Raw genomic sequence first — 22,870 nt, forward strand, 5'->3', positions numbered from 1 at the left:
CTCCTGAGTGCATCCAGTTCTCCTTTGAAGATGTTCACAGTGTGGATTGTAGGGCACAGCTATGTCTTCTGGAGTGAAAAGTTTGCAGAGAAAACAGATATGGTGAGAGACCTTGCTTTGCCAAATGTAGACATTAAATGGATTGGTCAGAGAGGGTTAAAGTGGCACCAATTGATGCCATTGGTGAAATCCTTCATGCAAATCCAACACCCTGACCTCATAATAGTGCACTGTGGTGGCAATGACCTAGGCACTTTGACTGGGGTAGGTCTGGAAATGCTTATGAAGGACACCTTTGCACAACTGTTTACACTTTTCCCTAAAACTGCCTTTGTGTTTTCCAACATATGCCAAAGGCAAAAATGGAACTGGTCCAATCATTTCTGTCCACAGATTGACAAAGCAAGAAAGCACGTCAACAAATCTGTTTCTGCTTTCCTCCGTGACTATGGTATGGGTGCCATTTACCACAACAACTTGCGTTACGACATGCAAGACATTTATAGAGGAGATGGTGTGCACTTCAATGATGAAGGGAACAGAGTCTTCCTCTTGAACCTTAGACTCTGCATCGGTACTTACTTGTAGGTACCACTAAAAAAATGACTCCATAAACACAACAGCTCTTTTTAGAGCTCCCTAATTTCTAAACTCTTAAATCTGATTTTCATTTATTTATTTTTATTTTTTTTACCGTACGCTTACCGTGAGCTTACCGTACGCGTACCCCGTGATTTTTTTTAAAATCAATAAATGTTTTTTTTGTACTTTTCTGTCCTTCTTTGACCCCCTTACAATTGTTAGGGGGTCTGTAACTCTCCTCATTGCCCCCTTTCCTTGTTTTCACTCTTTTTTTTCAGAGTGAAATACACAAAATGGCGGCCGCCGCTTCCTGGTTTCGGCCGATTCGAATGTTTACTAAGATCTAAGAGCCAATCAGAATCGCGCTCGCGCACGCCACCGTACGCTTACCGTAAGCGTACGGTAAGCGTACCGTAAGCTGGCTCAGATATATATATTGATTTAAAGGCTATTTTCTCAAAATCAACTGAACTGATTTACACCAAACCTACAAAAGGCACTTCCTTGACCTACGGACTACCTCTCTGCCAAATTTCTAGTAATTCTGTTCAGCCGTTCGGGCTGTAGCCCTGTCTAAAGGTCCTATGGAAAAATGCATGGGAAAAACGCGTTTTGGGACCCCCCTTTTATCTCAGCCCCCGCTTGAGGGATCCCCCCCAGACTTTCAGGGTAGGAGCGGAGCGTAGCGCCCCACCTATTTTGAGAAATTCGCGAGGATTCGTCGACCGGCGCCAAAGTTATTCAAAATAGAATGTTGAGGTTTTCCTATGGAAACGTGGTCCTAACTATAACTACCTACTGGCGACCGCCAGTAGGTAATATATATATATATATATATATATATATATATATATATTACCTACTGCGGTCGCCAGTATGTAGTTATAGTTAGGACCAAACTTCCATAGGAAGAGCATTTTTTGTTTTGCTTATAACCTTGGAGTCGTTTGATGAATCTTCATGACATTTTCCAAACTAATTCTTGGTTCATATCAGCTTCTACGTGGGAAGTTTGGGGGTGATTCGTCAAGGGGGGTCGAGAAAAAAGAGGGGTCCCAGCACGTGTTTTCTCCATGTTAATTTACATAGGAAACTTTAGACAAGGCTACAGGTCGAACAGGTGAACAGAATTACCCTAAATTTGGCAGGGAGAAGGGTCTTGGTCTAGAAAGCACACTTTTGTTTATTTGGTGTAAATCCATTCTGAAGTTTTTGAGAAATATCGAAATTTACAGATATCGATTTTTGGGAATTCTGCCATCTGATTGGCTGAGGCGTTACAAGCTTGCTGCTTATTGGTTGTGAGCGCTGTATGCGGTTGCAACTAGGAAGTGTTGGCCGTCATTTTGTGATTCCGTTGAAGCGAGTAAGGTGAAAAAAGGGCGAAAAGAGTAGGAAAGAGGAGGGTAGGAGCGCTGTGAGGTCCGTGGGGTGGTTAGGGTGTGCTATACAGGGAGTGTGAAGCGATGTATTTACCCCTACCGTTGTGAAAGTGCTGTTTTGCCCAGAGTGAGATGGTGCTGAGGTGAGGTGCCGGTACACTCGGGGATGAAACCATGAGCTGATTGCTGTAAACTGATGTGCTCTGGGCACTGTAGGATACTTGCCGCTGTAGCATAGCTGTGCAAGTGGTGTTTGTATGGGTTTAGAGTATAGCGATGTGAGCTCTGTGGGGTGGTTAGGGTGTGCTATACAGGGAGTGTGAAGTAAAGTATTCACCCCTAGCGGTGTGAAAGTGCTGTTTTGACCAGAGTGAGATGGTGCTGAGGTGAGGTGCCAGTACACTCTGGGATGAAACCGTGAGCTGATTGCTGTAAACTGATGTGCTCCTGGCGCTGTAGCATACTGGCTACTGTAGCATAGATGTGCAAGTGGTGTTAATATGGGTTTAGACTATAGCGGGAGTGGGAAGCAAACTACTCACCCCTACCGGTCTGAAGACTCAAATGGAGTGTTTTAGCAAGCAGGAATAAAGAAATTATTGTGAAGAATATAATGCAGAAGGTTGCAATGCCACAGAAGACAAATGGTGAAATCCGGTGTGTTTAAGAAAGTGGCTGTGTGGGATAAAGCGATGGAGTCTGCAAGTTATAGAAAAAGTGTCTTTATGTAAGTGCCATAAATGGAACCACTGGTGCAAGAGCTAATGCATCCAGCTCAGGCAAACTCCAACCGCTTCTGCTGCATTCAAACCTAAGCTCCTGCATCAGTCAATTCCACATTACATGTTGCAGTTCCATGTGACATAAACAAATCCTATTAGACATGAATGACTGTAAATTGTAGAATGAAAATAAAGGTATGATACGATTACCACACTGTGCCAACCAGTTTCTAAACAATGCCGTTTTTTTTTTATCTTGATCGCCAGTTCGTGAGCAGAGGCTGAGGATGAGCTAATTTGTGTGAAAGGGCTTCGTGGATAAGAGGCAGGCAGAGAGAGGTGTGTACAAACAAAAGATGTGGTTTCAAAATGGATGTCGGGTTTAGGCTAATTTAGAAAGTAAATAGTGTATTTGCATAGGCCATACATCATCCATCCCTGGTTAGTGTGGAGAGGTAAGGGCCAATAATGAAAACAGAGTTCAAATGCCTAATCATACTTAGAAAGTTATTATATGAAAAAAGTTCAATTGAAGTGTATTACAAAATTTAATAGGAAAAAGTCAAAAAAGTTGGAAAAAATCAATCCAAGAATAAAGTGAATTTCTTACAAGTCTTGGAGATTGCAGTCTGGAAGTTCTTTAGCGGCTTGAAATGCGTAATGTTCCAAGAGGTGATTGTTGCCATCGTATGAGAAAAGCGAAGCGATCCAATTCATATCCTCGAAGGGACAGTAATGTTCCTCGAATGCTGGAGCGGCAATTTGAATTGGCAGGCAATCTGCAATGTTGTCAAAGGTCGCACGTTGCAGATCTTTCGCTGCTGCGCAGAAATCCCATTCCAGCAGGATACCTTTTTGCTTTGCATCCGCCATTGCTCCACTGCCCCAACAATCAAGTTCATGGTTTTCAAGATACTCCATTACCTGCTGCATATCGGGAGCGTTTGCTGGGATGTTGGCAAGACATAGACCCATTTGCCAGTCGATTGGGCAAGTTTTCCAATAAAAGGATGGTTGCACGCAGATTGTATATTTGTAAATAAATGTCATATAGTAGCTGGCTCCGATAATAGATAGAGGCAAGCAGCCGAAAAGTTGTTCCATTTTTTCACGGTATTGATGTAGCTTTGCGTAGAGGCGTATTCTGTCAGACATGCGTGTAACCACAGGCAGCGTAGCCATTTTTAACAAGCTAAAATAGTAGTAGGATAGCCGCAAAGAGAGCGAGAAATATGGGCACTGTTGCTGTTATTCCAGAGATGATCGAATGAATGAAGTCTGGTATTAGACTAAAAACAGTTTGAAAGCCTGTGAGAAGGCCGGAGGAGACAATGTTAAAAAAGTGTGCCAGACCTTAAATGTCAGATGTGTTGAAAATTGTGTAACAATTCACAAAGTGTAATGGGAGGTTCGTATTTCAAAGGGAGTGTATTTTACTTGAAGGTCGTGCTATCTGCAGTCGATAAATTACTTTTGGAGAAGTGAGGGACACTTCTGTTGGAAACAAAAACGCTTTCAATTTGCTCCGTTTAATAAAATCTGTTTTCAAAGTAGGTATTGAAGGCCAAGTTGAAATTTGGGAGTTACTTTGTGTGGGTGGGAATAGAGATTGCCAGAGGAAGTTATCCGGTTTGAAACAGTAAGGACATATGGTATGCCAGCTCACATTGCGTAGCAGTCCATGTTATTAAGAAGCAGATAACTGCCATTAGAAAGCTATGTGAATGTTGGTCTGATTGTGGGAGTTGGAGTGCTTTTAAGAAAGCATGCAAGATTGGGGTCTGTAAGCTTAGAAGCGTCGTGCAGTTGGACATTCTTGCATAGTAATGAATGACTGCCATTGTGGTCGCACATTTCACTTGTGATAAAAACTTCTGTATCCTCTTTAAGACAGCGATATGTAAATGGGAGAAACCTCTACTCGTAAATAAATGTGCTACCTTATATAATCACATACAACATGACAAACAACATGTACACCTAGCAGACACAAAGACACTACGTACTGTGAGAACCGTGGCTAGCCATGTACACAAACCAAACATGGCATGGCACCTCTGCCACATAATGCAGAATGTGAGGAAAGATGGGAGCAAAGTATGTGCGAAGGTGGCAAGTGATTCTTGATGATAAAAGTATACAATAAAAGTGTTGAGGGGATGTGGCGGAGAGATTTGAGTATGCGGAGCACAGACATTTACATGTCAACATACACTGATGGTCTATTGAGTGAAATCGAGAATGGACGCAACCATGATAGTACAGTCAGTAGGGAAGATTACGAAAACATAGCGCGTATGTGCCCCTTCCCCCACCCCCAAATCTTTAGCTTAGTGGGCTGGCTCAGCATACGCAAGGCTAGCATAGGGGTATGACAGAAAGGCACGTTTCTCTGGGTGTGGTTCTCTTCCGGAATGGCGAACATGTCTGTCAGTTCTCCGCAGCTTACACTGCCACGAGGCTGACGCCGTGAGCGAGGGTGGCTGCGGTAATAATGCTCTCAGCCTGCTGCTACCCAGAAACCGTCATGGCCGCTACGACGCACATATGCCCCACAGTTCACCTTTCGACACAGTCGTATGTGAAAGAGAGCCCACCACATGCTGGCGAAAGCTTTTGGGCCGAGGTCTGTGAGCTGGGAATGCTCCTGAGATCAACACTGGCTTCCGTGACACAGGCAGACAGCGCCCAGCCTGAGGCCCAGCACCGTGAAGTGCTCTGTATACTACTAACACAGTAGTCGAAGAGGTACCAACAGTGGAACGGTGTCTTGATCCCACAATGGACGATGTTAGAACTGCATCTGAGAGTGCAGATGAAGGTACACCTTTCGACCAGCTGTAACCAACTCTAGGTCCCAACAGTGGAACGGTGTCTTGATCCCACGATGGACGATGTTAGAACTACATCTGAGAGTGGAGATGAAGGTACTCGCTTTGAGCAGGTGCAAGCAAGTCTAGGTCCCAACAGTGGAACAGTGTCTTGATCCCACAAAGGACGATGTCCGATATTAGCTGCTGCTTGTGAATTTTCACAGAAGTCCCTGCGTTGACGTGCATCAGACTCTGTGCTTCCGTAGCTAAGTGCTGCACATGATTATTGTGCTTGCTTGACACCAGTCGGTGGAGTACACCACGGTACAGAAGGTACCAACAGTGGAACGGTGTCTTGATCCCACAATGGACGATGTTAGAACTGCATCTGAGAGTGCAGATGAAGGTACTCCTTTCGACCAAGTGTAACCAACTCTAGGTCCCAACAGTGGAACGGTGTTTTGATCCCAGAATGGACGATGTCCGATACTACGTGCTGCTTGGTTTTCAAAGAACTCCCTCCATTGAGGTGCATCAGACTCTGTGCTTCCGTATCTTATTGCTGCACATGATTATTGGGGTTGGGTGACTGCAGTCGGTGGAGTACACCGCAGTACAGCAGGTCCGAACAGTGGAACGGGGTCTTGACACCACAATGGACGATGTTAGAACTGCATCTGAGAGTGCAGATGAAGAAACTCCCTTCGACCAGGTGTAACCAACTCTAGGTCCCAACAGTGGAACGGTGTTTTGATCCCAGAATGGACAATGTCTGATACTATGTGCTGCTTGGTTTTGACAGAACTCCCTCTGTTGAGGTGCATCAGACTCTGTGCATCCGTAGCTAACTGCTGCACATGATTATTGGGCTTGGTTGACTGCTGTCGGTGGAGTACACCATGGTACAGCAGGTGGGAACAGTGAAACAGGATCTTGATTCTGTGATTGAGGATGTCAGAAGTTAAAGTTTGAGATGCTTTCTGTGTACCCACTCCGATCAGGTGCAACCAACTGCGTGCTTCCGAATCCAACGGCACGTGGCTGTGAGGCGTTAATGACAACTGCCTCTGGTCGACAGTGCGGTCAGCAGGGCTCACAATTCAGATGGAGTGGTGATTGTTTAATTACAGAATCCAGTAGGCATCAACGTCTATTGAAATAAACACAATAGCCTTTTAGTATACTTGCTTGAAGAAGTTTTTTAAGATGACTTATAGGTCTAGTACAATGACCAAATTCTTCTTGGTAGTGGTAAAGAACACTGAATAACAGTGTACACAGTGGACAGCAGAGATCGTAATTCGAATTGTTTTGATTTATTTATTGCAGAGTTTTGTGTAATTTATGTTGTTGTATTTTGTGAAGGGGACGTGAGAAACAGTATTCATGGAAGACTCTGCTCACTACTGCCTTCAATTTACACTGCAGACACCAGTGTTCACAATTCAGATCGAGTCGCTATTGTAGATGACGCAGTCCTGTAAGAAAAAGACATTGCTCCAGTGCGCTCTGTCCGCACCACGCATAAGCATCATCACAGGGTCCGCACACGGATTTTGTTGCTTAGTGTACGGCAAACTGGGCAGCTCAAGTCAATGCCACTTGGCTGTGGGCCCTTGCTGACCACTCTCTGACCTACACTGCAGACAGCAGTGTTTACAATTCAGATTGAGTCGCTATTGCAGATGATGTAGTGTTGTAGGCAACAGACATTGCTCCAAGTAAGGCCCGCCCGCAGCACGCATCATCGCTGGCTGTGCAAATGCTGAATGCATTTGATGTGGCTATCTAAGTGCACTAGACCTGATGGACCCTTTATGATACAACCTTTTTGTGTATTATTTCAGATCTACTGCCTGTATCTTAGTACACCACAAGTTATGGTTGTTTTACGATAGAATCTTTTCTGTAATATTTCACATCTAGTGACCCTACCTTACTACAGCACAAACTATTGACCCTTTTAATAATGAATCTCTGTGTGTGATCCAATGGTTATTGTTTTAGTTGATGCTAGCAGCAACCATTCCCTGAGGGCTGGTTTACACTCACCCCACACGCATTCAGCACAGACGTCACTGGATATGTTACCCTGGTAATAAAAAGGAGTTGAGCGCACGTACCCGTACCCACTTCCACTATCTATCTGTGTCCGTGTGTTCATTATCTATGCATGATACTGCCCCTGGGCCGTACCACATTACATTGTGCTGTGGACAGCGTATGCAACCATGTTACCTCTGGCAGTGGGGAAAAGTTCTGTTATGTAGCTTTTAGATGCATGGCTATCACAGGTGGAAGGCTACTTTACAGAGCATGAATATTGATGAAGATGATGGTTGCATGTTGTGTGTACTGTCAGATATGTGTACCTAGCAAAAATTTTTCAAAAAAGCTCTGTAAGCAGAAGAGGAGTCTCTCATCAAACGCTGTAGAGAGAATGGCGAAAATGGGTGGGGATGGGTCCTCCAACTGTAGATCTGAAATAATACACAAAAAGATTGTATCATAAAGGGTCCATCAGGTCTAGTGCACTTAGATAGCCACATCAAATGCATTCAGCATTTGCACAGCCAGCGATGATGCGTGCTGCGGGCGGGCCTTACTTGGAGCAATGTCTGTTGCCTACAACACTACATCATCTGCAATAGCGACTCAATCTGAACTGTAAACACTGCTGTCTGCAGTGTAGGCCAGAGAGTGGTCAGCAAGGGCCCACAGCCAAGTGGCATTGACTTGAGCTGCCCAGTTTGCCGTACACTAATAAACTTATATTATGGTAATACTTTCTCAAAATCGCGTCGGGTGCAGCCTCCTTGCACGCTCGCTGCGCTATTGCCATTTGATTGGTTCATAACATTTCCCATTGTAACAGTTGGAGGACCCATCCCCACCCATTTTCGCCATTCTCTCTACAGCGTTTGATGAGAGACTCCTCTTCTACTTACAGAGCTTTTTTGAAAACTTTTTGCTAGGTACACATATCTGACAGTACACACAACATGCAACCATCATCTTCATCAATATTCATGCTCTGTAAAGTAGCCTTCCACCTGTGATAGCCATGCATCTAAAAGCTACATAACAGAACTTTTCCCCACTGCCAGAGGTAACATGGTTGCATACGCTGTCCACAGCACAATGTAATGTGGTTTGGCCCCGGAGCAGTATCATGCATAGATAATGAACACACGGACACAGATAGATAGTGGAAGTGGGTACGGGTACGTGCGCTCAACTCCTTTTTATTACCAGGGTTACATATCCAGTGATGTCTGTGCTGGACACGTGTGGGGTGAGTGTAAAGCAGCCCTCAGGGAATGGTTGCTGCTAGAATCAACTACAACAGTAATCATTGGATCACACACAGAGATGCAATAATAAAAGGGTCAATAGTTTGTGCTGTAGTAAGGTAGGGTCACTAGATGTGAAATATTACAGAAAAGATTCTATCGTAAAACAACCATAACTTGTGGTGTACTAAGATACAGGCAGTAGATCTGAAATAATACACAAAAAGATTGTATCATAAAGGGTCCATCAGGTCTAGTGCACTTAGATAGCCACATCAAATGCATTCAGCATTTGCACAGCCAGCGATGATGCGTGCTGCGGGCGGGCCTTACTTGGAGCAATGTCTGTTGCCTACAACACTACATCATCTGCAATAGCGACTCAATCTGAATTGTAAACACTGCTGTCTGCAGTGTAGGCCAGAGAGTGGTCAGCAAGGGCCCACAGCCAAGTGGCATTGACTTGAGCTGCCCAGTTTGCCGTACACTAAGCAACAAAATCTGTGTGCGGACCCTGTGATGATGCTTATGCGTGGTGCGGACAGAGCGCACTGGAGCAATGTCTTTTGCCTACAGGACTGCGTCATCTGCAATAGCGACTCGATCTGAATTGTGAACACTGCTGTCTGCAGTGTAAATTGAAGGCAGTAGTGAGCACAGTCTTCCATTAATAGTTTTTCTCCCTTCCTCTTCACAAAATATAACAACATAAATTACAATAAACTCTGCAATATATAAATCAAAACAATATATAAATCGAATTGCTATCTCTGCTGTCCACTGTGTAGACTGTTATTCAGTGTTCTTTACCACTACCAAGAAGAATTTGGTCATTGTACTAGACCTATAAGTCATCTTAAAAAATTTCCTCAAGCAAGTATACTAAAAGGCTATTGTGTATATTTCAATAGACGTTGTAGTTAGTTGCCTACTGGATTTTGTAATTAAACAATCACCACTCGATCTGAATTGTGAGCCCTGCTGACCGCAGTGCAGGCCAGAGGCAGTGTTCATTAACGCCTCACAGCCACGTGCCATTGGATTCGAAAGCATGGAGTTGGTTGCAGCTGATCGGAGGGGGTACACACAATCATCACAGACTTTAACTTCTAACATCCTCAATCACAGAATCAAGACCCCGTTTCACTGTTCGGACCTGCTGTACCGCGGTGTACTCCACCGACTGCAGTCAGCCAAGCCCAATAATCATGGGCAGCAGTTAGCTACGGAAGCACAGAGTCTGACGCACCTCAACGGAGGGAGTTCTGTGAAAACCAAGCAGCTGGTAATATCGTACATCGTCCATTTTGGGATAAAGACACCGTTCCACTTTTGGGACGTAGAGTTGGTTGCACCTGATCGAAGGGAGTACCTTCATCTCCACTCTCAGATGCAGTTCTAACATCGCACATTGTGGGATCAACACCCTGTTTCACTGCTCAGACCTGCTGTACCGCGGTGTACTCCAGCGACTGCAGTTAGCCAAGCCCAATGATCATGTGCAGCAATTAGCTACGGAAGCACAGAGTCTGATGCACCTCAACGGAGGGAGTTCTGTAAAAAACAACAAGCAGCAGGTAATATCGGACATCGTTCATTCTGGGATCAAGACACCGTTCCACTGTTGGGACCTAGAGTTGCTTGCACCTGGTCGAAGGGAGTACCTTCATCTCCACTCTCAGATGTAGTTCTAACATCGTCCATTGTGGGATCAAGACACCGTTCCACTGTTGGGACCTAGAGTTGGTTACACCTGGTTGAAGGGACTACCTTCATCTACACTCTCAGATGCAGTTCTAACATCGTCCATTCTGGGATCAAGACACCGTTCCACTGTTGGGACCTAGAGTTGCTTGCACCTGGTCGAAGGGAGTACCTTCATCTCCACTCTCAGATGTAGTTCTAACATCATCCATTGTGGGATCAAAACACTGTTCCACTGTTGGGACCTAGAGTTGGTTACACCTGGTCGAAGTGAGTACCTTCATCTACACTCTCAGATGCAGTTCTAACATCGTCCATTGTAGGGAAAAAGACACCCGTTCCACTGTTGGTACCTGTTGGACTTCTGTGTTAGTAGTATACAGAGCATTCCACGGTGCTGGGCCTCAGGCTGGGTGCTGTCTGCCTGTGTCGTGGTAGCCAGCGTTGATCTCAGGAGCCTTCCCAGCTCGTAGATCTCGCCCAAAAGCTTCCGCCAGCACTTGGTGGGTCCTCTTTCACATACGGCGGTGTCAAAAGGTGAACTGTGGGGCATATGTGCGTCACAGCGGCCATGGCGGTTTCTGGATACCAGCAGGCTGGGAGCATTATTCCCGCAGCCACCTTCGCTCATGGCGTCAGCCTCGTGTCGGTGTAAGCTGCGCAGACCTGACAGACATGATCGCCATTCTGGAAGAGAACCACACCCAGAGAAAAAAGCATTTTATTCCTAAGCTAGCCTTGCATATGCCGAGCCAGCCCACTACGCTAAAGATTGGGGGGGAAGGGGGCACGTACGCGCTATGTTTTCCTAATCTTCCCTACTGACTGTGCTATCATAGTTGCGTCCACTGTCCACTTCACTCAATAGACCATCGGTGTATGTTGACATGTACATGTCTGTGCTCTGCATACTCAAGTCTGTCCGGCACATCCCCTCAACACTTTGCATTGTATACTTTTATAATCAAGAATCACTTGCCACCTTCGCACATACTTTGCTCCCATCTCTCCCCACATTCTGCGGCAGATGTGCTATGTTTGGTTTCTGTACATGGCTAGCCACGGTTCCCACACAGTACGTGGTGTTGTTGTGTCTGCTAGGTGTACATGTTGTTTGTCATGTTCTATGTGATTATATAAGATAGCGCGTTTATTTACGAGTAGTGGTTTCTCCCATTTACATATCGCTGTCTTAAAGAGGATACAGAAGTTTTTCTAACAGGTGAAAAGTGGGACCACAATGGCAGCCATTCATTACTATGCAAGAATGTCCAACTGCACGACGCTTCTAAGCTTAGAGACCCCAATCTTGCATGCTTTCTTAAAAGCACTCCAACTCCCACAATCAGACCAACATTCACACAGCTTTCTAACGGCAGTTATCTGCTTCTTAATAACATGGACTGCTACGCAATGTGAGCTGGCATACCGTATGTCCTTACTGTTTCAAACCGGATAACTTCCTCTGGCAATCTCTATTCCCACCCACACAAAGTAACTCCAAATGTTCAACTTGGCCTTCAATACCTACTTTGAAAACAGATTTTATTAAACGGAGCAAACTGAAAGCGCTTGTGTTTCAAACAGAAGTGTCCCTCATTTCTCCAAAAGTAATTTATCGACAGCAGATAGCACGAACTTCAAGTAAAATACACTCCCTTTTAAATACGAACCTCCCATTACACTTTGTGAATTGTTACACAATTTTCAACAAATCTGACATTTAAGGTCTGGCACACTTTTTTAACACTGTCTCCTCCGGCCTTCTCACAGGCTTTCAAACTGTTCTTAGTCGAAAATCAGACTTCATTCATTCAATCATCTCTGGAATAACAGGAACAGTGCCCATAATTCTCGCTCTGTTTGCGGCCATCCTACTACTATTTTAGCTTGTTAAAAATGGCTGCGCTCCCTGTGGTAACAAGCATGTCCGACAGAATACGCCTCTACGCGAAGCTACATCAATACCATGAAAAAATGGAACAACTTTTCGGCTGCCTGCCTCTATCTATTATCGGAGCCAGCTACAACATGACATTTATTTACACATATACAATCTGCGTGCAGCCATCTTTTAATTGCAAAACTTGCCCAATCGACTGGTGAATGGATCTATGCCTTGCCAACATTCCAGCAAACGCTCCCAATATCCAGCAGGTAATGGAGTATTTTGAAAACCATGAACTTGATTGTTCGGGCAGTGGAGCAATGGCGGATGCAACGCAAAAATGTATCCTGCCTGAATGGGATTTCTGCGCAGCCGCGAAAGATCTCCTGTAACGTGCGACCTCTGACAACATAGCAGATTGCCTGCCAATTCAAATTGCCGCTCCAACATTTGAGGAGCATTACTGTCCCTTCGAGGATATGAATTGGATCGCTTCGCTTTTCTCACACAATGGCAACAATCGGCTCTTGGAACATTACGCATCTCAAGCTGCTGAAGAACTTCCGGACTGCAATCTCCAAGACTTGTAAGAAATTCACTTTATTCTTGCATTGATTTTTTCCAACTTTTTTGACTTTTTCCTATACATTTTTTTAATACACTTCAATTGAACTATTTTCATATAATAACTTTCTAAGTATGCTTAAGCATTTGAACTCTGTTTTCATTTTTGGCCCTTACGTCTCCAGACTAACCAGGGATGGATGATGAATGGCCCATGCAAATACACTATTTACTTGCTAAATTAGCCTAAACCCGACAACCATTTTGAAACCATGTCTATTCTTTGTGCACACGTCTCTCTGCCTGCCTGTTATCCACGAAGCCCTTTCACACAAATTAGCTCATCCTCAGCCTCTGCTCATGAGCTGGCGCTCAAGATCAAAAAACACGGCATTGTTTAGGAACTGGTTGGCACAGTGTGGTAATCGTATACTACCTTTATTTTCACCCTACAATTTACAGTCATTCTTGTCTAATAGGCATTGTTTATATCACATGGAACTGTAACATGTAATGTGGAATTGACTGATGCAGGAGCTTAGGTTTGAATACAGCAGAAGCGGTTGGAGTTTGCCTCAGCTGGATGCCTTAGCTCTTGCACCAGTGGGTCCATTTATGGCACTTAAATAAAGACAATGTTTATATAACTTGCAGACTCCATTGCTTTATCCCACACAGCCACTTTCTTAAACACACCTGATTTTTACCATATGTCTTCTGTGGCATTGCAACATTCTGCATTATATTTTTCATGATTATTTCTTCATTCCTGCTTGCTAAAACACTCAATTCGAGTCTACAGACCGGTAGGGGTGAGTAGTTTGCTTCCCACTCCCGCTATAGTCTAAACCCATATATAACACCACTTGCACAGCTATGCTATAGCGGCCAGTATGCTACAGCGCCTAGAGCACATCAGTTTACAGCAATCAGCTCACGGTTTCATCCCCGAGTGTACCGGCACCTCACCTCAGCACCATCTCACTCTTGGCAAAACAGCACTTTCACACCGCTAGGGGTGAATACTACGCTTCACACTCCCTGTATAGCACACCCTAACCACCCCACAGAGCTCACAGCGCATTTGTCTAAACCCATACTAACACCACTTGCACAGCTATGCTACAGCGGCCAGTATGCTACAGTGCCCAGAGCTCATCAGTTTATAGCAATCAGCTCACGGTTTCATCCCCGAGTGTACCGGCACCTCACCTCAGCACCATCTCACTCTGGGCAAAACAGCACTTTCACACCGGTAGAGGTGAATACATTGCTTCAAACTCCCTGTGTAGCACACCCTAACCACCCCACAGACCTAACAGCGCTCCTACCCTCCTCTTTCCTACTCTTTTTGCCCTTTTTTCCCCTTACTCGCTTCAACGGAATCACAAAATGGCTGCCAACACTTCCTAGTTGCAACTGCTCAAACCGCTTGCAGCCAATAAGCAGCAATCTCATGCTCGTAACGCCTCAGCCAATTAGATGGCCGAATTCCCAAATATCAATATCTATAAATTTCGATATTTCTCAAAAACTACAGAACGGATTTACACCAAATAAACAAAAGCGTGCTTTCTAGACCAAGACCCTGCCCCCTGACAAATTTTGGGGTAATTCCATTCGCCCGTTCGACCTGTAGCCTTGTCTAAAATTTCCTATGGACATTGCATGGAGAAAATACGTTTTGGGACCCCCCTTTATTCTCAGCTTCCCCTTGACGAATCACCCCCGAACTTTCAACATAGGAGCTGATATGAACAAAGAATTAGTTTGAAAAAGTTCATGAAGATTCATCAGACGACGCCAAAGTTATAAGCAAAACAAAAAATGCTCTTCCTATCGAAACTTGGTCCTAACTATAACTACCTACGGGCAACCGCCAGTAGTTATATATATATATATATATATATTAAAGCTCAAACATGTAGCACTCACGGGACACTGTTAATTTAATAAGCAAACGCATTCCGGTATGATGCCTTCCTCAGTGCTCAGGTAGCAAGCATTTACAATGCAATAGGTCTCGCAATGACTTTGTTTTGAGCTACTGGCATTGAAAAAGTTATTGGTTTTTTGTTTTCCCTTCGTGAAGCATTAATCAAGTAATGACGTTGTAAATGACAATGTCTTTTACCCCCTGTTGGCCCCCGCAAGGCTTATCAGCATGTGCCCATCATCGCTGAGAAGTGTGAGGAACTCACCATGGAGGTAATGTAAGAAGGACACACTGGTAGGCACTGAGAGACCTGGCCCTGATGGACCCAGTGATAGAATGCGTGAGCATCAATTGGCTTGCAGTAGTGGCACCGTAAGAAGTTAATACTCTTAGCAGATTCAGAAGCTGCCTCTGGGGTACTGTGAGAAGCTGGCACTTGGTCCAATGGGGCCCCACATGAAGTTGGAACAAGGGGTAAATGGCAGATTCTGAGGGCAGCGTGAAGAGTCTTTCGTGGGTAGTTTGAGAAATTGGAATTGGGCCAGCGGCTGTGGAGGGGAGCTCTCTCTTCATGGGACATTATGAGGAGATGGAACGTGTGTGCAGTGATGGGGGGCAGGCCTCTTGTGGTAAATACAGTGTATGTGTCAAGTGGAGATGGTACGATAGGGTTTCCGAGTGTACTGCAAGGGGGTGGTTCTAGGGTGTGAAAATCGCACTGGAAGGATAGTCTCCATATGATGTAATAATGCAATGGACTGGCTATCATACCTATGAGAGGTGGGGGAAACAGTAAAGGCGGGACATTTGGATTCTATGAAATTACCCTGTGATAAGTTGAATACGGGGTTCTACAAAGCTGGGCAACAGAGCTATACATAGATTAATTCCTAAAGTACACAGGTTTCGGGGTTGGGATAAGGGTGGTATAAGTTGTAACAGAGCAACACACAGGTTGGATACATGCATATTCCATGGTCAGAATCGGACTGTGACAGAAAATAGGTCCAGGCACCAAAAATAATAGAGGCCCCATCTGCGAATCACATATCTAAAACAGGTACCCACGTTTGCATTTGGGGCGGTTTTTAACTTTTGCAAATACGGTTTAGGTGTTCTGCAAAGTACAGGAGGCTTCGTGCATTTGTGCTCGCTGCGGGCAATGTTTGTGGTAAACTCAGAGAAATCAGCATGAAAAATGGCCCACCAAACCATAAAACAGGCCGACAAACAGCCAGAAACCAGCCCATGCACACCAACCTGTCACACCAACCCTTTTGACACCGCCGGATTGCCCTTTCCATGATTGCACCACTGGGTGGGTTGTGGGTTGTGCATTATGGAGTATTCAGTGGGATGATGTGTGTACTTGTGCATGAGTGTTTACGTGTGTACTACTGCATGGGTGTTCATGTGTGTACTACTGCATGGGTGTTCGGGTTCCACAGATTGCTACAGAGACTAGGGCAGTGGGTTCAATAACAGGCCGTGGCACTACAGTGCTGGTACACTCTTTGTAAGTGTTTTCATTGCATCTGGATCACCCACCCGCGACCCCACACAGGAGTTCGCTTGAAGGGGAGGGGTAGAGAGAGCTCCTGCAGGTGTAGGGGGGAGGGGGCGGCGGGGTCCCAGAGACATTTCTACGCTGCTGCCACCAGTTTGATCAGCCAAGGAGCAGAGCTGGGAACGGCCCAGGGAGACGAAAACCCCAGCAGAGACGAACAGAGACAGAGGTGGGGTCCTATAGGAGGTGTGAGCACCCCCGGACAGAGAGCTGTGAGCAGCGACTAGAGCTATGGGCACCAAGAAATCGGAGCAGCCAGATTTCCCCATGGATAACCATACACCCCAGGGTTTACATACTATGGGCAGGCAAGCAGCCTCAGCAACAGATCAGTGAGCAGCCAGAACGCCCCTTCGAGATCTATGAGCAGTCAAGGTGCTTGATAGGCAAGACCAGCGAGCAAACAAGTTCCTGCAAAGGGGGGTCTGTGAACTCTCAGGACACCTCCACAGGCCTGTGATTAACCAAAAGTAGCGCTTCGGATTGAGGAGAAATCAAGAACTGACCCTCAGATGGATAAAATAAAAAGTCATAACACCGGGAGACCTGGTTACGAACTGTAGGTCTGCTTACACAAATATAAAAATATATACATGGTAAGAGTGCATCATTTAACAAAGAATGCCTAAACCAGAAACCAGCACAGGAACTTTAAACAAACAATGGGAAGAACAGCACCTAAGTAAGCACTGTTTTACAAAAGTTAAGTTTCAGAACCCGTCTAAACTACGGACTAGAATCAAAAGTCACTGCAAAAGCACAGTCCGTTGAAGGCCTTTGTCCACGGATAGATCTGTATTTTCGGACATCAGATGGTGCCACATGCCGACATCAACTCGCAGGGGATGTTCCGAGCAGGGAATGCCACAACTCCTATCTTGGACAGGAACTCAAAGTACATAATCATTCTGAGGTCCCCATGACTAAAGCAATTTTCTTCTAAATGTAACTGACATTCCTCCATTTCTAGAAAATAGTTGTGCCACGCTAATTTAAATATGTGGAATATGCTACTCCTTTATTCTGGGCCGTCGGTGACCGCTGTCGTCCATAAACACGGTTTATACAGCATTTGCGGCATAGACATATGAAAGGTGTTTTAGTTGAACAATATTCATTAAACTTCTTAGTTGACAAGCAGTTTTGCTGCAGCGGCGTTGCGACAGCACTTTGCGATACTCGTTTTGGAAGCTATTTAAGTCACTCTGAAATGCAGCGTCAAGCTAAATGAAGACCATTTTTTGTACATTACGATGACCAACAAGACTGCTGATGTTCTGTGACAACCCAGAATACTTTAACTGGCATTTTTTCACGCCCTTTCAGTGAAACATATTTGTCTTATACATAAATTGCAAGGATATGTCTACGTGCCGACGGAAAGGGCCAATGTTCGTGGAGAAACCAGCTGGCAGGTGGCTATCGCTGAAATGCACAGTGAGCCACAAGCAATATGAGCAAGTGAATAACAGTGTTTTTTTAAAGGCAAGACGCCACTGTTTCACACAACAGAAGAAACACGATTGACCAAATGCAGACACATTAGCCAACAGTAAAATCTAGACAGTATTTGCCAACTTTGGAACTCCGTTTTGAAGTACAGTTGTTTAAATTACGATATATACTACCCACGATTATAGAAAATTTATATTATTTCAAAAATTAAGCTGAATGATTAAATCTGTTCTAGGGCAACTGCTTTTCGTCACTGATATTATTTACACGGGGGTGGCGGGGCTCAAGTGAACCGCCTGCAAAGCTCATTATTGGAGAGCAGCGTATAACAACTTACATAGGGAAAAAAATAGAATTTACAACTGAACACACTGTCTGCAATCAAATCATGTCCACGATTTTAGTTAGATCTGACATTCACAAGCATCCTTAGGTTTGAGTAATAAGATATTTGAGGCATGCTGACAAGTATACAATTTGGGAGACTATCTCCACAAGGAAGTGCTTATTTGGCTGCGTATAGCAAATTTGAGGATGTTCGGAGGGATCTAAAAGCATTTCTTAATAGGCTCTAAGTTTATGTCCTAAAACAATGGGGCTGCCCCCCACCCCACCCCACACCAACAAGTCACTTCTGTATGACGTATATTTTAAAATATTTAAATGAACTAAACATTTTTGGCTGTAAAGCAATGGTCCAACTACCATTCAATGAAGGCACCCAAATGCGTACATTTAAAACAAGTAGTCCAGAGCGAACTCGTAAGAAAAATGTGTTCTTGAACATACACGTAAATGAAATAAACCGTCACTCCCGACAACCAAAAAAGGGCTACAAGTCACCTGCGCAAAGTTGTGGTGTTGACAGCTACAGCACGCCAGGTACTAATACGTTCAACAACATCATTTGACTCAGTAAGGCTGACATTTAATACAGCTCGTTGCAATTCAATAAAATAAAAAACCAATGCAACAAATTGCTCTACAGGTGCCACTGGTAAAATATGAGGTGGTTTCAGTTTGCTTTCTCAACGGTTGGAGTTTAAAGGGGCTGGCTTCACGTACTTTAACGATATAACAAAAAGGTATATTCATCGAACAATGTACACGCTGTCTGTACATATTTGGGGATTTTCTGGATTCTTTCAGTCCTGGTAACGGACTGACAGTATTGTGGCAGTGGCCCCTCCCTCCACCCCCAAACGGCCATCTACTGCAGATTAATCCAGATCGGATCCCAAAGTGCTGCGACTGAAGCAATAGACCCAGGGGAGGTGGACGTTACGAGCTACTCGTCCAACAGGAAGGTCTCGGCAGCCATTTTCAGTGGTAAGCAGGTGAGACATGCTGGGAATGTAAGAAAAAAAGCCTACAATGTAAGCAGCCATTTCACAAGGAGCAGGAGTTCTGTGAATGGTTCTCATCAACCACCAAAACGCAGCAGGGAGATTTTATTCTACACAGATGAGACCAACCACCAATTGTCTTGTAGGGCAGGGGACTCCACAGACACCAGGCACTACTAGTTTGGGAAGATGTCAATCTGTAACTAGCAATGAGCCAGGTGGGCACTGGGTAAAGGACTTTACAGTTAGAGACCACATGCAACCACGCATTGAGATGGTGCAACTGAGCTAATGCAGGGTGCTGAAAATTTCTTTTTTGGGAGTAAAATTATTTTTATCAAATGTTACATTTAATTGAATGTGTTCAAATAAAGAATTTGAGAAAACATATAGAAGTGAATAACTAGAATTGCACAAATTGATATTATCTATGATTGGTAAACATTTAAGATAGTGTTTCAAATCTAAACAGTGATGATCATGTGACAAACGTTTGTGTGGTCTGCGAGGAAATGCATAATTTTGTGATATTCATCCAACTGTTGTGCCCTGGACATTTGAGACCTGATTCACGCAACCGTTTGCACAAAGAAATCTGACTTACATGTACAATGTTAATGAGTGTAAGGTATTCACAAAAGACAAAACTGCACAAGTAGGTCCTTTAACTCATGTGCAATATTACTTTATGATGGTGTAATAGTATACAGCACACACGTAAACCCCACTCAGTGTGGGAGGAGTGGGTATACCAGTCTGGAGTTTCCTTGAAAATGTTGGCAATACCCACAAATTTGAGAGGTTGTAGGGAATGTAGGTATTCCCAAATTATTCTGAGCCCTATCCCATCATGAACAATGGTGTGAGATTTAGTACTACCCAGGGTAGGAGTAAATCCAGTTCCAGAGTATGAAGTAGAAGGAAATACACTCAACAGCTGTGCTGCAGATATAAAAGAATCAACTTTGCAAAAGGGAAAAATATTTTCTTGGTGAAGCATAATAGTCTTTTTTAATGTGCTGTTGCCCAAAATGGTATTTCAACATGGTTATTGTAAACGAAAACAATTGGTATGCAAAGAAAGGAATTCAAAGATTTTTCAGAATATGTCTGAAAACTGTCACAGTCTTCCAGGCAGACTTTTGGAAACTTTGCATTTTGTGAAATCTGCAGACAAATGAGGTATTAGACTTGTGGGTGCAGATTAATGGGTTTCTTTGTGAACGGAGACCTAGGTATTTTGATCAAAAGAGTAATTGAGGTCTGTTGCCCAGGCCTTGATCAGAAAATATTATTTTTTTCTGTAAAGTTGCCATAACTAACTTTGGTAAGTTACCATTAATTGTACCAACATATTTCAAGAGAGAAATAAATGGTTTGCTCATTTGTATCCAAATAAAGACATACTTACAAAGTCCATGTTTGCGGCAGCTGGATGTAAGGCATAATTAGTTATCTAGCATTGTTGTGTTTCAAATATATACTATGCTTGAAACTTAGCTGCAGTGCTGAAATAAAAGCCATTTGATATAATTTACTGGCCTTCTACATCTGCATCCTAACATATCTCTTTTGCGGCTGAGAAGGCCAGCTCCTTGCATCCTCCAGATCAAATCTCATGTTGAATGAATCCCACAACAGCATCCTCTTTTAAAAAGGTGCCTCGTTCTATAGACACTGTTCTGAGACTCAGCATGACAGCAAGACCAGACAAGGACATGAAGTGATAGAGTTTCTTTAATACTTCCCGTGAGTGATTGCGCAGGCCTAGAAAGGAGTTTGGAAAAAGCAAAAGAGGCCAGTCCTGCATTCATTTTGGTTTTATGTGGTGAAATGAACTCCTGACAGAAAGCATATCCTGGAATAAAAACCTCATCACTTTGTGAAAATGATAGGTGGAGAAAGCTGTTCAATTTGATTTTCTCAGGGTGTGAGAAAGTGAACCATTAGTTAACGTGGATGGTAAACCTGTTCAAGTAATAATGCCACTATTCCTAAACAGTTAGGTCTCAAAATTGCTAAGGTAAGTTCAAGTATAGGTAGCTGTAGTACAGTGCAGACAGGTTTAACTTAAGGAGAAATGTGTAAATAATTTAACAGTTTAGTTAAAAAGTACAGAGCACAACCTAAAGAATAAAAATCCCACTCCAATTTACGAAAACAGACAACATTTTAATGAACAATAGACACCAAATGACAAAATTTAGATGTAGGGAATCGGAGATATGATTTTTTAAAGTTTTAGATGTTTTTAGTGCCAAAAAAGATAAAGCACCAACCACAGGAACATGGTCGCGCTGGACTGGGCCAATGTCAAAAGTTAAGGCTGACTTCAATGGAGTGTGGATTAGGTACAGGGAACAGGTTCATCCTGTTGGAAATATTACCTCCTGATTTAGTTGTTTGTCTGGAGAAAAGTTCTTGTTGACAAAGTCACCAGTGGGTTGAAGTGCCAGCTCGTTCCAAAGAGGGGCTATTGAAATCCGCCTGCTGAAGAGCACAACTTCGGTAGGAGCTTTAGCTTTGGCAGAAACTTCGAGGCTCTTGGTGACGAAGGTGTGAACCTCGGAATAGGCCAAGTCTGAAGTCAGAACACAGAAAGGCATCATTGTCATGGGAGTGCTGCTCGGCATTTGCCCTGGTAATGGTTTCCACGTTCAAACTTGGAAACTTTTCTGCAAATCAGGATCCTTACAGTGGACAAAATAGCAAGTTGAGTGTGGCCACCAGTTCGATATCGGCAGTTGAGGCATGACAGTGGGCCGATGGTAGCCTCTGTTTCTTTTTGCAAAAATTTCAGAAAAGGTGTCCAATTTTTCAATGTTGAGAGGTGGGGGAAAGTGCACTCTAACAGCAGCCAAAGGCCCAGTACTTTTTTGGGCACCATTTGGGGGTTAGAACTCAATCTCCTGGAAACCATCTGCAGGGTTTAAGGCAAATCAAGTTAGACTAATCAACTATTGAGCTTGGGTCAGCAAAGAGTTAGGCTTCTTGTAGCTTTTGTGTTTCTGGAGCAGAGCAGGAGGCTAGGCAACTAGCCTCGGAGTCCACCCTTCTGTCCTGGGCACATGTCAATCAATCAATCAATCAATCAATCAATCAATCAGTCAGTGGTTTATAGAGCACAACTACTCACCCATAAGGGTCTCAAGGCACTGGTGGGGTGGGGCTGCTGATCCATCTGGGTGTGGAGGTTCAGTTGAAGAGCCGGGTCTTGAGGTCCTTCTTGAACTGTGTCAATGATGCGTATTGTTTGAGGTGGTGGGGCAGGGTTTCCAGGTCTAGGCGGTGAGGTAGGAGAAGGCTCTTCCTCCGGTTCTGGTCTTGTTGATCTGTGGGACAGATGCCAGGGCGAGTTGGGCGGAGCGGAGTTGTCTTTCGGGTGTGTGGAAGGCGAGGCAGTGGTTCAGATTTTCTGGTCCTGCATCGTGGACAGCTTTGTAGGCATGTGTGAGGAGCTTGAAGGTGATTCTCTTGTTGATAGGGAGCCAGTGGAGTTGTTGGAGGTGCTGTGTCATGTGGTTGCGGCGGGGGATGTCCAGGACCAGTCTGAATGTGACGTTTTGGACTTTTTGGAGTTCCTGAGCCGTTTCTGGGTGACGCCGGCGTAGAGTGTGT

The 22,870-nt window shown here is 44.2% G+C and overlaps 1 protein-coding gene across 1 annotated transcript in view; it reads right to left on the bottom strand.

The window, feature by feature from the left end:
* Positions 1-22,870, bottom strand: part of SLCO4C1 (solute carrier organic anion transporter family member 4C1) — a 499,215-nt gene that overhangs the window by 185,494 nt on the left and 290,851 nt on the right. The window lies entirely within an intron of this gene.

This window comes from Triturus cristatus, chromosome 2_1 (genome assembly GCF_964204655.1).
Source record: "Triturus cristatus chromosome 2_1, aTriCri1.1, whole genome shotgun sequence".
Classification (NCBI taxonomy): Eukaryota; Metazoa; Chordata; class Amphibia; order Caudata; family Salamandridae; genus Triturus; species Triturus cristatus.